We start from the raw sequence: 10,566 nt of genomic DNA on the forward strand, positions 1-10,566 counted from the left end.
AATGATAGTGTCATCCTAATGATAGTATCAATATTGTAACACATAAGAAGGATATTAATACCTACATAGTAATCTGGCGTCAACACTCACCAAGAAAATAAATAGAATTGAAGGGTTGATTAGATGGTTCGACAGGAGGAGGTAATGAACCCCTTCCCATGGCAGGGTTGTCTTCTTTTGGGTTGGTGGGGGGGCGAGGACCGAGGGTCCAAGGGTAGTATAATGAAATGATTCCAAGTTGTTCAATTTTTTATTCACCTACTTGAAAGGCAAAGAACTTATAATGAAATGAAGGTTGTGCAATATGTTATTCATGTACTTGGAAGGTAGAGAACTTGTAGGGTAACAGGGGTTGGAAGTGTCCATTGTGGTTAAGCCACCTATCGGGCCTAAAGAGGAGCGCATCCTCAGCCCATAGGAACTTCATGTGCCCCATTGTACGCCAATTGGTCACCTTATTTTAGCCTTGTGCCATCTGGTAGAACATCGTGCTACAAAGTAATCTTCCTATCCTACAGAAATATATCAAATGAACATGTGATGTTAATTATCTGAAACATTTATATTCTTGTACACTCAATGGAAGGCTAATGGTAAGGATCACTTGACCAAGTTATCTTGAAGCTTCCACAAATGTTTCTCTTTGTTTTAATTGAAAGGAATGGAAGGATGTAGAAGTATTAACCTTGTGTAAGTTAAAATTTGATAGACAGAGTGCAAAGAGTGTCAACCAGATCGGACAACATGATATTGATCAAAAGGTGAAAGGCCATGATATGGAAAGGTTAAATGTTGGCCAAATGTAATTGCAATTATTAAGAAAGGAGGGCTATAAATAAGTGATAATGCAAGATATGTGCACTAGGAAAGTATCCACTTTGAAGCATAATTTATGTTAGATGTAGTAGAGTGCTCATATCACAACAAATGCAAGATTGGCAAAATGGAAACTACACCGAGTTCAGAACAATGCAACCTTGTCATTTGTGTGTTGGTAAATAACATTGTTGCTTTTAGCTAGATAGCTATTGGCAAGCATTTTCTTTTCTTTGCTAAATAATTGTTTGTTCATTTCATTTAAAACTATTTATAGCTCCTCACAAATCGTGTGTATGTACTCTTGGATCCTAGCATATGACCCTCATTAAGAAAATATTGGAACATACTCTTGGAACATGGGGATACAAGCGCAAGGTCTCAGCTAAGGCAGCATGTGTATAATGCAATCCTTGCATAGACTTGTAGCTTAGAAGCTCTCTGAATGGTTGCAAAGTCATTTGATCACCTCGATGGGGTAGCAACTGCTCTTCCATGGCAACAGCCTCCCGGTGCACACGCTCTTGTTCTTGGGGCTGGCAACACATACAATACATGAACCACCTGAGCACACTGGTTGTTGTGTCCCTCCCAACCATTACCAAATTCAACATAGCATCACGCACCTCCTCATCACACATCGTCCCTTTCTTACATGGGTTGTCTTGTTCTGGTGCTTGACACTGGTACCCTAGAAAGCATGATAGTAGGTCTACATTATATTTGCTTCCCTATAATGTCAACAAACGTCAACACAACATCCGTTATCTATTTTGCTTCCATCCATTTTACTTCCAAAGCAATCACTATAAACCTTTCCTATAAAATGAATGCTTACGATTAATCCTATAGATACAAAAGGAAAAAGGGTGGGCAAAATGTTCTTTTATACAACTTCCATTTCTTCTGTTCTCGACTTTGTCAGTTTTGAAAAGTTTGTTTTTACGTTATGATCTGGTATGGAATCTGGGTCCATATAAACTATTATGCATGCCATGAATCAAACGCGGCTGAGCCTCGCTAGCAAGGGTCGTCTGAGTTTCGACTCTCGAGAGTCGACACCCATTAGCCTGATCTGATCTCGTGCACATGGTCATGCCAGCGAATCCGGCCACGTCACGGTGTTGGGCATGGCTTGAATGCCGTTTTACGCGTAGGTACGTACCAGTCGTGATGCGCCCACGGCCTCCGCCGCCGCCGCCACCGCCCCCGCCGCCTCCGTCTTATGCCGCCGGATGACCTCCGAAAAGAACGAGTCCAGCTTGCCCATCTCCTGCCGCAGGAACCTCTTCAACCCCACGTTGAAGAAGCGCTGCAGCCTTCACCACGGGAACCTTTGCCTCCGCGTGATCATCTACAGCGCATTATCGATGGCAGCCGCGACCTCGTGCATCGACGTTGCAGGCGGAGAGCCCGCACTTGCATCTAGTGCAGACCTGCCCAGCACCGGCTGGCAGATTGTCTCAAATGTCATCGAAGAGAAAAGCTCCTGCCATAATTACCAACAGAAAGAACTGATCGTTATAACAATCTTCCAGCCAGTGCGATAATCATGGCTTGATCGGCCGATGCATTAAGGTTGATGATCATTACAATTTGATGTACCAGACATGAATATCCACTGTAGGTTTCGATTTCGACGAGTCATGGTCATCATAACTTGCAAGGCTGGACATCAACGCTTGGGTCAGTTTCAGAGCTCCCTCTTTGTATGATGTGCTTGTGAGAACCTTGAGTTTCTTCACAGAAAACTCGAGGCTAGCAATCTTGCGCTGGGTCCTCCAGGTCTCTCCATCGACGTTCAGTATGCCTTCCCCGTGCATGTCGTGGAGCCTCTCGTGTGCCTCTGCTCCCTGGATACAATAATACAGTCGTAAATCATGACACAACTTTTCAAGTCTTAGCCTATTCAATTTTCGCGGGATCCACCGTGAGAAAGGTGCAACGAGACAGGGAAGATATCTTCACAGTCCTGTGGCTATCACTGAAGAAATTGGTAATCCAGTCATACAGGCGGTCGTAGTACTTGGAGGCCTCGAGCTGAGAGCCAAGGATGGGCCATGTCTTAGGATCTTGACCACCTCGTTGCGACCATCGATGCCACGCTACATAGAGCAATGCAGCTATAAGCAGTGCAGCGAGCGTCGCTACATTTCGTAGCGGAGAGGACGTATTAACACCCGCTAGGGAATGCGCGCACGCATTGATTGTCTCTCCTGGTACAGGAATTCTCTCTTCCTCCACGCCGGCTTGCGGATGATACAGGAGGGCGCAACCAGAGCCTTCTTGAGCAGCTAGAGCTGGCCGGAAAACATCGCTGACCATAGTGTGGTGTATATATCGGTTAATGCAAAGTAGGTTAGGAATCCAATCAAGGAATGTGTTTGTACCGAAACGGTTCATGAAAATACGCACAAACAGACAGAGAGTGTGAGTGTGCGTGTGTGCGTGTGCGTGAGTGTGTCTCTCTGTTCTGTGCATGCGTGGCTGGCAATACACAACAGTTCTACTCTATTACCTTCTAATGATGTATCATCTTCCATAGCAGGCACTGAACCAGAGCTTACAAATATATTCAGGACCTATTTAGCAAATTAGACTGTCATCGACGAATTCAATCGACTAATGTTCGTCTGATACAAACGTTAACGGAAGACGAACTGTTGCGGACGGCTGCTTGCAGACCAGTCCCGCTCAATCTGTCATTGACCACAACAGACATAATTAACCTTCCATCAACCGTACGCTGCGAGATAATCAAGGTTTGCGAGTCAAGGAACGAGTTTTAATAATCGTGACTTGCGAGTCAAGGAACGAGTTTGATTAGGGGCTTGCAAGATGAGATAACCAGAACAGTTTTCAATGCACAGGAATAAATTATACCATTGGATGATCACTGTAGTGTGCGAATTCCATAGAACATCTGCGTCGCAAAGGAATATGATGTCTGTACGCACGCGTTAATGACGTTAGCATATCACACGTTCTTACAGTGACGAAGACGATGAAGATGAGTTATCTAGTTTTTGTTTGCATGCATCCAGTCTTCTGCATGCATATTATAAGGATATAAGGGTAGGTTGAACATTTTCGTGCTTGGACCCATATCATGCAAGTCGCTAAACTGTCGTAGACGCTACTAGCTTTTGGTAGGTTGAACATTCTCGTGCTTGGACCCATATCATGCAAGTCGCTAAACTGTCGTAGATGCTACTAGCTTTTGGTATTGTTTCATCGCTCGTCACGTCAGCCATTACATAAATTATAGCACGTTGGACCGAGCCCAACTGTCATAAAAATCGCCTCACCTACTCATTTTGAAACTAATAAAGCCCCTTCTTCTTTGTATTTTCCACGATTTTAGAAAGTTTCTCGAAAACCCCTGAAAATACGAACAGGAAGGTTTTAGACCTCAAAAGTCAAAACCTTTCAGTCTTAAATAAAACACGAATTATGTGTAACATGATTTAACAATCTATTCAAAGTTTAAGAGGTTGAAGGTTTATACATTTGCTACCAAAATAGCTCATTATGAACCACTTGGAATTTTCAGAATCTCTAGGAGCCTCGATGCATTCAAGTGTCAAATCAACCACTTGGAAAATTATACTTACTCTTTGGAAAAAACAACATGATATTAAAAAACATGGCAAAGAGCAAACATATGTAATAAAGAAAGCATGACAAAGATAGCCTCTTCAATTGACCTTACCATCACATTGATACCTCATTTGCTTTCTTGTCTCTTACTCTCTTTATATATGATGCTCCTTAAAACAACATGAGCCTTGGAAGTTGGACCATAAAATGTGACAAAAGGACCTCCTTTTTTAATGTACTTTGAGAAAACAACACAAGACTTTAAAAACATGACAAGGAAAGACTCCTCAATCAAGCCTATGGCATGAGCAAAACCTTCGCCACTTTGTTTCTCTCTTTTTCTATTAAGTCTTGGACTCCTTCAAGCCTCACTATGTTTGTATGGGTGGGTTTTACTCTTTGGAAACTACATGTCCTAGATAAGCATGATGGTCTACTCATGATGAGATGGTTGCTTTACCAATTTAAAGCGTAGTTTTCTCCACATCAATGGTGCTTACTTATGTGCTAGACTTCACTTGTGCTTGTAGTACCTTCACAAAGCATAAACATGACTAGCTAGCATGGCCACACCCAATACCATGCTTCGCATGCTATGAATCATTGCAAAGCTCACGCAACTACACCTTGCTCGCTTTGCATTTTGCTCGGAAAAAGTTGATAGAAATATTAATATTGTAAGAGAATATTGTTAAGGTTTATAGCATCCAAGTTCGAGTGGGTGCTATTAACTCTTCCAAGCATCCAAGTCGGAGTGGGTGCCAAGCTGATGCAATGCACATAATGAAATACAATACTAAATTTTGGTTCACTTATAAAAGTAGTTACATGCTATGTGGTACACCACCTTACTTTATATAGCTACTACTATGGTGCAATATACACATTATCTTTAATGGGTTCGGCAACTCAAAGTTACTAAGCAATGATGGGTTCACAATAAAATTACATGTGCACTTAAGTCACACAACATGTGTACACTATAATTCCATGAGGAAACTTGAAGTTACCAAGGAAAAATTTGTCAAAGGGAAGGAAGAAATCCAAGAAGAGAGCTTTTTCATTCGAAGATCATTACATTGTAGATCATGTTGAGATATCGAGCTCCACTCGTGATACGCCAGGGTGACCGTTGTGTATTTATGTCACCGACTTGTCAGTTGCAGACGCGGTTGGTACACCGCCCATGAATAATAGCTACATGATAGCTATCCTTATCTACTCTAGTTTGTGGCTCAGTTAGTATGCCACCGTAGTTAGTTGAGTTTGGTTTGAGACCCATATAGAGGGTTCTTCTATTTCTTTGTACTAGAGTTCTTTTGGCTTACACAACTAAGAAGAGGAAAACTGTTTTCAGCCTCCACCCTTGTGTGTCCTCCCCCATTGTGCAAGCAAGAAAGCTTCAAGCGAGACTCCTTCCTTCTCTCCCACAATCTTGACAGATCATTGACCTAGAACAAAAGGAGTCCATATCCAAGTACACTCCCTCCATACATGGATATCATTTTAGGGTTGAATCTAATAGTTACTTCTTAAAGAATAATGCTAAGTTACTAAAGGGGAGAGAGAGAGAGAGAGAGAGAGAGAGAGAGAGAGGTAGGTGGGGGGATTGGAGGAAGGGAGGGAGAGCTAGTTTGCCTAATTGTAAAAGTCTTATAGCCAATGTTACGTTGTAGATTCAAACTTAGTAGTAGGCAGGAGAGAGAGAGAGAGACAGAGAGCTAAATCTCACATTTTCCATACATAAAATATAGGAATATTGCAATTCACATGTATTAAAAGAAAATAGCAAGAAATAGAACATCTACATTCCCCAACCCCATCCTCTTCACTAACTTACTTGTTGGTAATCTTTATTCACCTTTGTCAATGCCTACACCGAAAAAATAGTAATGGTAAGGTTTGTAGTGGTCATCTTCATCATCATGCTAGGCATAGCCAATATGTAGTTGAACAACGTGTTCAATTTTTTTCTAGATGGTAAGTTTCGAGTGGGTTCAAATGCAGCCACTATTGTTCAACCTTTTCCAACCTAACTTGTTCACAAGGGATGGCGAAATCTTGTGTATCCAATTCTCACATTTCTATATCCATCCAATGAGAAAACCCAAACAGTCTACACTTATTGGTTAGAAGGTTGGGGTCTATACATCCAACCTAAAATGTAGGGTGGAATAGGCTTGTACTGAGGGGGAGGGGGCATTGTCCAAGTCTTTGTGGGTCTGAAAGTTCAGTAATGTTTTACAAATAAACCCCACCAAGCATGTAAAATGTATGCCCCTTTCTACTCTTCTTCTACCACCCCATTTGAACCTAGGCTTAGATATCAAAGTGCTTGTGAGAGAATCCTTAAAGATCTATATCCTACAACCAAAATGATATAGTTCACATGTGAATAATCAAGTGGCTACTTGGGAGCTCAAACTTTCAAAATGTCTAAAGTATTTTCATAGCCCTCTCCTTAACAAAACATTATTTGCACCCCCAATATTATGCATATTTGTACTTGATGGGAATAAGGGTTATGTGATGGAGGATATTTATAGTATAAGATCCATTGATCTCAACTTTATTCAAAGAGAGGGGATATCAATAGTAAATTCACTGCGTACAATTTTTTTTCCAGCTTAGGTGGGAATAAGGGAATGCGCTTTTGTAGCTATATGCACTACAAGCTAGGCATCAACTACTATATGCATATTGTGCACATTGTAAACATATAAAACCAATAGTTTATTGATATTTACTCAAACATGAATCAAAATATGAGTGATTAACAAATGTGCAATGGGTTATATGGTTGGTGTTTCTATCCTATGTACATGATGATGTACAAACTAGAACTCATTACCAAAGTCTCATACACACAAATGGTCTGAAAGTTCCCATTATCTTGATGCATTCTCTTTTCTATAATAAAAGATATATACACTTACTATTAAAACCATAAATTCAAATCCTATATGAAGTTTTTTCATTCTATAATAAGCCTCACATAATAGCATCAGGGGCGCAGGCTTATCCTCCAAGAGCTTCGTTGAGCTCCAATGGATAAGACTTCCAAATGAAGATGTCCATTCTCTCTCCTGCCATGCACACCTGCATCCACATATAGGTGTCATTAGTCTGTTGCATTCACTTTCGCACCATGCACAGGCAGAGGGGTTGGAGTCCATAGGTTGGGAGAGAGAGAAGGAAAGAGAGGTAATATACCCCCCTTCTTGTTCTTCTAAGCCTTCTCGCTCAACCCGAGAGTTGAAGAAACAGTGCATGTGATAGAAAGAAGACACGATAGAAAATCAAAAGCCCTTCCCCTCCCATAAGCTACCCCAAAAAAGTTGGTGCAAAATCGACACGTCTATTGCAATTACATCCATCATATTGAAGGGGGGGGGAACTTTTTGAAATGAACTTTCGAAAAAAACCAAGTTGGGGATACACTATATGCTTGCCATGTAGGCTCAATGTCAGGTTTGGGACATTCTTGCATTATAAGTTTAATAGATTTTGATGTAAAGGAAAATTGCACTTGCTACGATGTACATGGGTATATGTTGGTCCATCTATATACAAAACCCAACCAAACTAATGAAAATTAAAAATTGACTTAGGCATAAGCTAGACCCTCACAATACAAAAATACATATTTAAGTACTATCTTATGTTCATACCGATTATGAGTTCAAACACATAGATTAATTTACAAAATACACAGAAAACAATCTTAAAATTACAATCAACTACTCCTTGGCAATCTCCTAGAGTTTTTTAAAAAATAGTGCTACATAACATGTCCAATAGTATACTTACTAGATCATTTGATTGTCCATTTTACAACACATTGAACAATGTATTTATGTTGTTGACTCTACATAAAGACTTATAGTAAGAATACCTACAGAGTATATCTAGTAGGGCAAGAATATAATTTAACAAACATATTATCAAGGCATTTATCATTTATGGTAAAAAGTAGCTAGGACTCAAGTAGTAGAAAGAGTTTGCAGCACAGAGAAAAGAACATTTGTAGAATTTGAAGGCAACAAAAACCCAATTGATAAGAAACACAATTTCAAGCGTATATTTATTGCATAAGACTTGTGCTTAATTGTTGTACAACATACAAATCAATATAAAGACTGTAGACTAAGGATCTGGCTCAGTCATACCAAATTATATTAAGCCCATATGCACTGGAGTCTGGTATACATGAGATTAAGCATCAAATAATATACCTATTGCAGCTCAAAATCAAGCCCATACATGCATTAGAACAATCTGTTATCAATGCATACCGCCATACAAATGCATAATACACTCTTCTACATATTCAAATATACACTATTTATAGCCCAAGGTTCAATCTCTCAACCTTCTATAAACGTAGATCAAGAAACATCAATGTAACCCTCAATCTCCCCCTATTCAAGACAACCAAGAATAATATTCAAACACAAATTCAAGGTAGATTACAGATATTTCTATAGATTAGAGAAATATCTTCATGAATAGCAGTAGACATTATGTGTTTTCCATTTGGAATGGTTTACGGTAGTCACAAAGCTTCCATATTAGTCCTCTTACACTTATCAAGAGCTTCACCCTCTTCTTCTGTAGACTTTCCCCTTGATTTCTTCCTAATTGATCATGCCACTAAGAGCTTTTTTGCCTGCCACTTTTTGTATCATTGTAGGCACCTCTCGCTACCTGAAAAACATGGTGCAAATCATGGAAGTACCCTAAAGGTCATTCACCCTAAAACTTTCTATTAAATTTTATTTAATGTGATTAGTAATGTCCATTTTTTTCCCCTGACAATTACTTAACACTTTTCATAGCAATAGAGATGTAAAATGAACTACGGTTCTCATGAAAGATTATTAGAACTAATGTAAATACAACACAAACATATACACATCAATCCTAGAGGTGCACAACTAAGATAATCTCACTATGAGACTTCTCTAGAGTATTGAACCATTCGATATAGAATCACATGACATCCATCCTTCTCTAAATATGCACATCCTATAGCTTGTAGCACATATCTTAACCTTTGGCATGATCTATCACAAATCGCATGGGGAAGGGACTTGCCTGAGTTGCTGTGCACCAAACACACCATACACACAAGAGGAAGCTCACTCAAGAACACAAAAAGAGAGATGGAGGCCAAAAAAATTTCTTGCAAGTTTTTTCTTCTTCTTTCACACACAATACAATGTACACAAAGTATAGATAATATATAACATAAAGAAAATTGGTCTACTAAGTCAAACAGTTCATAACTAACTACACTAATCGACTAGCACTGTAACTATGCCAGATATAGGTAGGTGCAACAAACAAAATATAATAAGTGATAAGTTAGTTGCTATGTGAGGATCATATTGACCATGGACATGCTAATTGTAGATATGCGAACCAATCTAACCAAGTGGTCCTTCATCAATACCTGCACATATTGAGCTTGGCATCTCAAAACTCCCCTTAAGCTCAGTTGTATCTCTACAACTCGAAGTGAACTTCAAATTTTTTTTTGCTTCTTTGCACCCAATACCTTTGTGAAAATGTTAGCTATCCAATCCTGTGTGCTAGCATATATAAAGTCAATCTCTCATACAATTACCTTATCTCTCACAAAGTAGTTACGCATCTCAATGTGTTTTATCCTAGCATGGAACAATGGGTTCCTAGCTAACTTATGGTGTTCATTTTGTCACAGTAAATGACAACTGGACCATCTCCCTATATATCCAAATCACCAAATAACTTTTATAACCATACCACCTTACATGCTACCATAATAACATCTGTGTTTTCAACCTTTTTACTTGATAAAGCAACTATAGGTTACTTTGTGGTGCCATACATAATTGTTGCACTACCAAGGGAGAATATGAATCCATTGGTAGATCTTCTATCATACTTGCTACTAGTCAATCTACATCTTTGTATCCAAACACCTATATATACTTACCTACCTCATAAAAGAGTCCATAATACAAGGTGGACTTAACATACCTCAATATATGTCTACTGCATCCGAATGAGGCTTTCTAGGTATTCACATAAATTGATTGTCAAGGCCAACATCATAGCTCAAGTTTGGTCTTGTGATAGCCATGTAAATCAAACTTCCTACTATTC

At 39.5% G+C, this 10,566-nt stretch overlaps 1 pseudogene; it reads right to left on the reverse strand.

Moving 5' to 3' along the window:
- Nucleotides 1-307: 307 nt before the first annotated feature.
- On the reverse strand, nucleotides 308-1,457 carry LOC148020378 (cytochrome P450 704C1 pseudogene; annotated as a pseudogene).
- Between the last annotated feature and the right edge of the window lie 9,109 nt (nucleotides 1,458-10,566).

The sequence above is a fragment of the Lygodium microphyllum genome, chromosome 19 (assembly GCF_053477565.2).
Source record: "Lygodium microphyllum isolate KBCC chromosome 19, Lygodium_microphyllum_v1.1.10, whole genome shotgun sequence".
Taxonomy (NCBI): domain Eukaryota; kingdom Viridiplantae; phylum Streptophyta; class Polypodiopsida; order Schizaeales; family Lygodiaceae; genus Lygodium; species Lygodium microphyllum.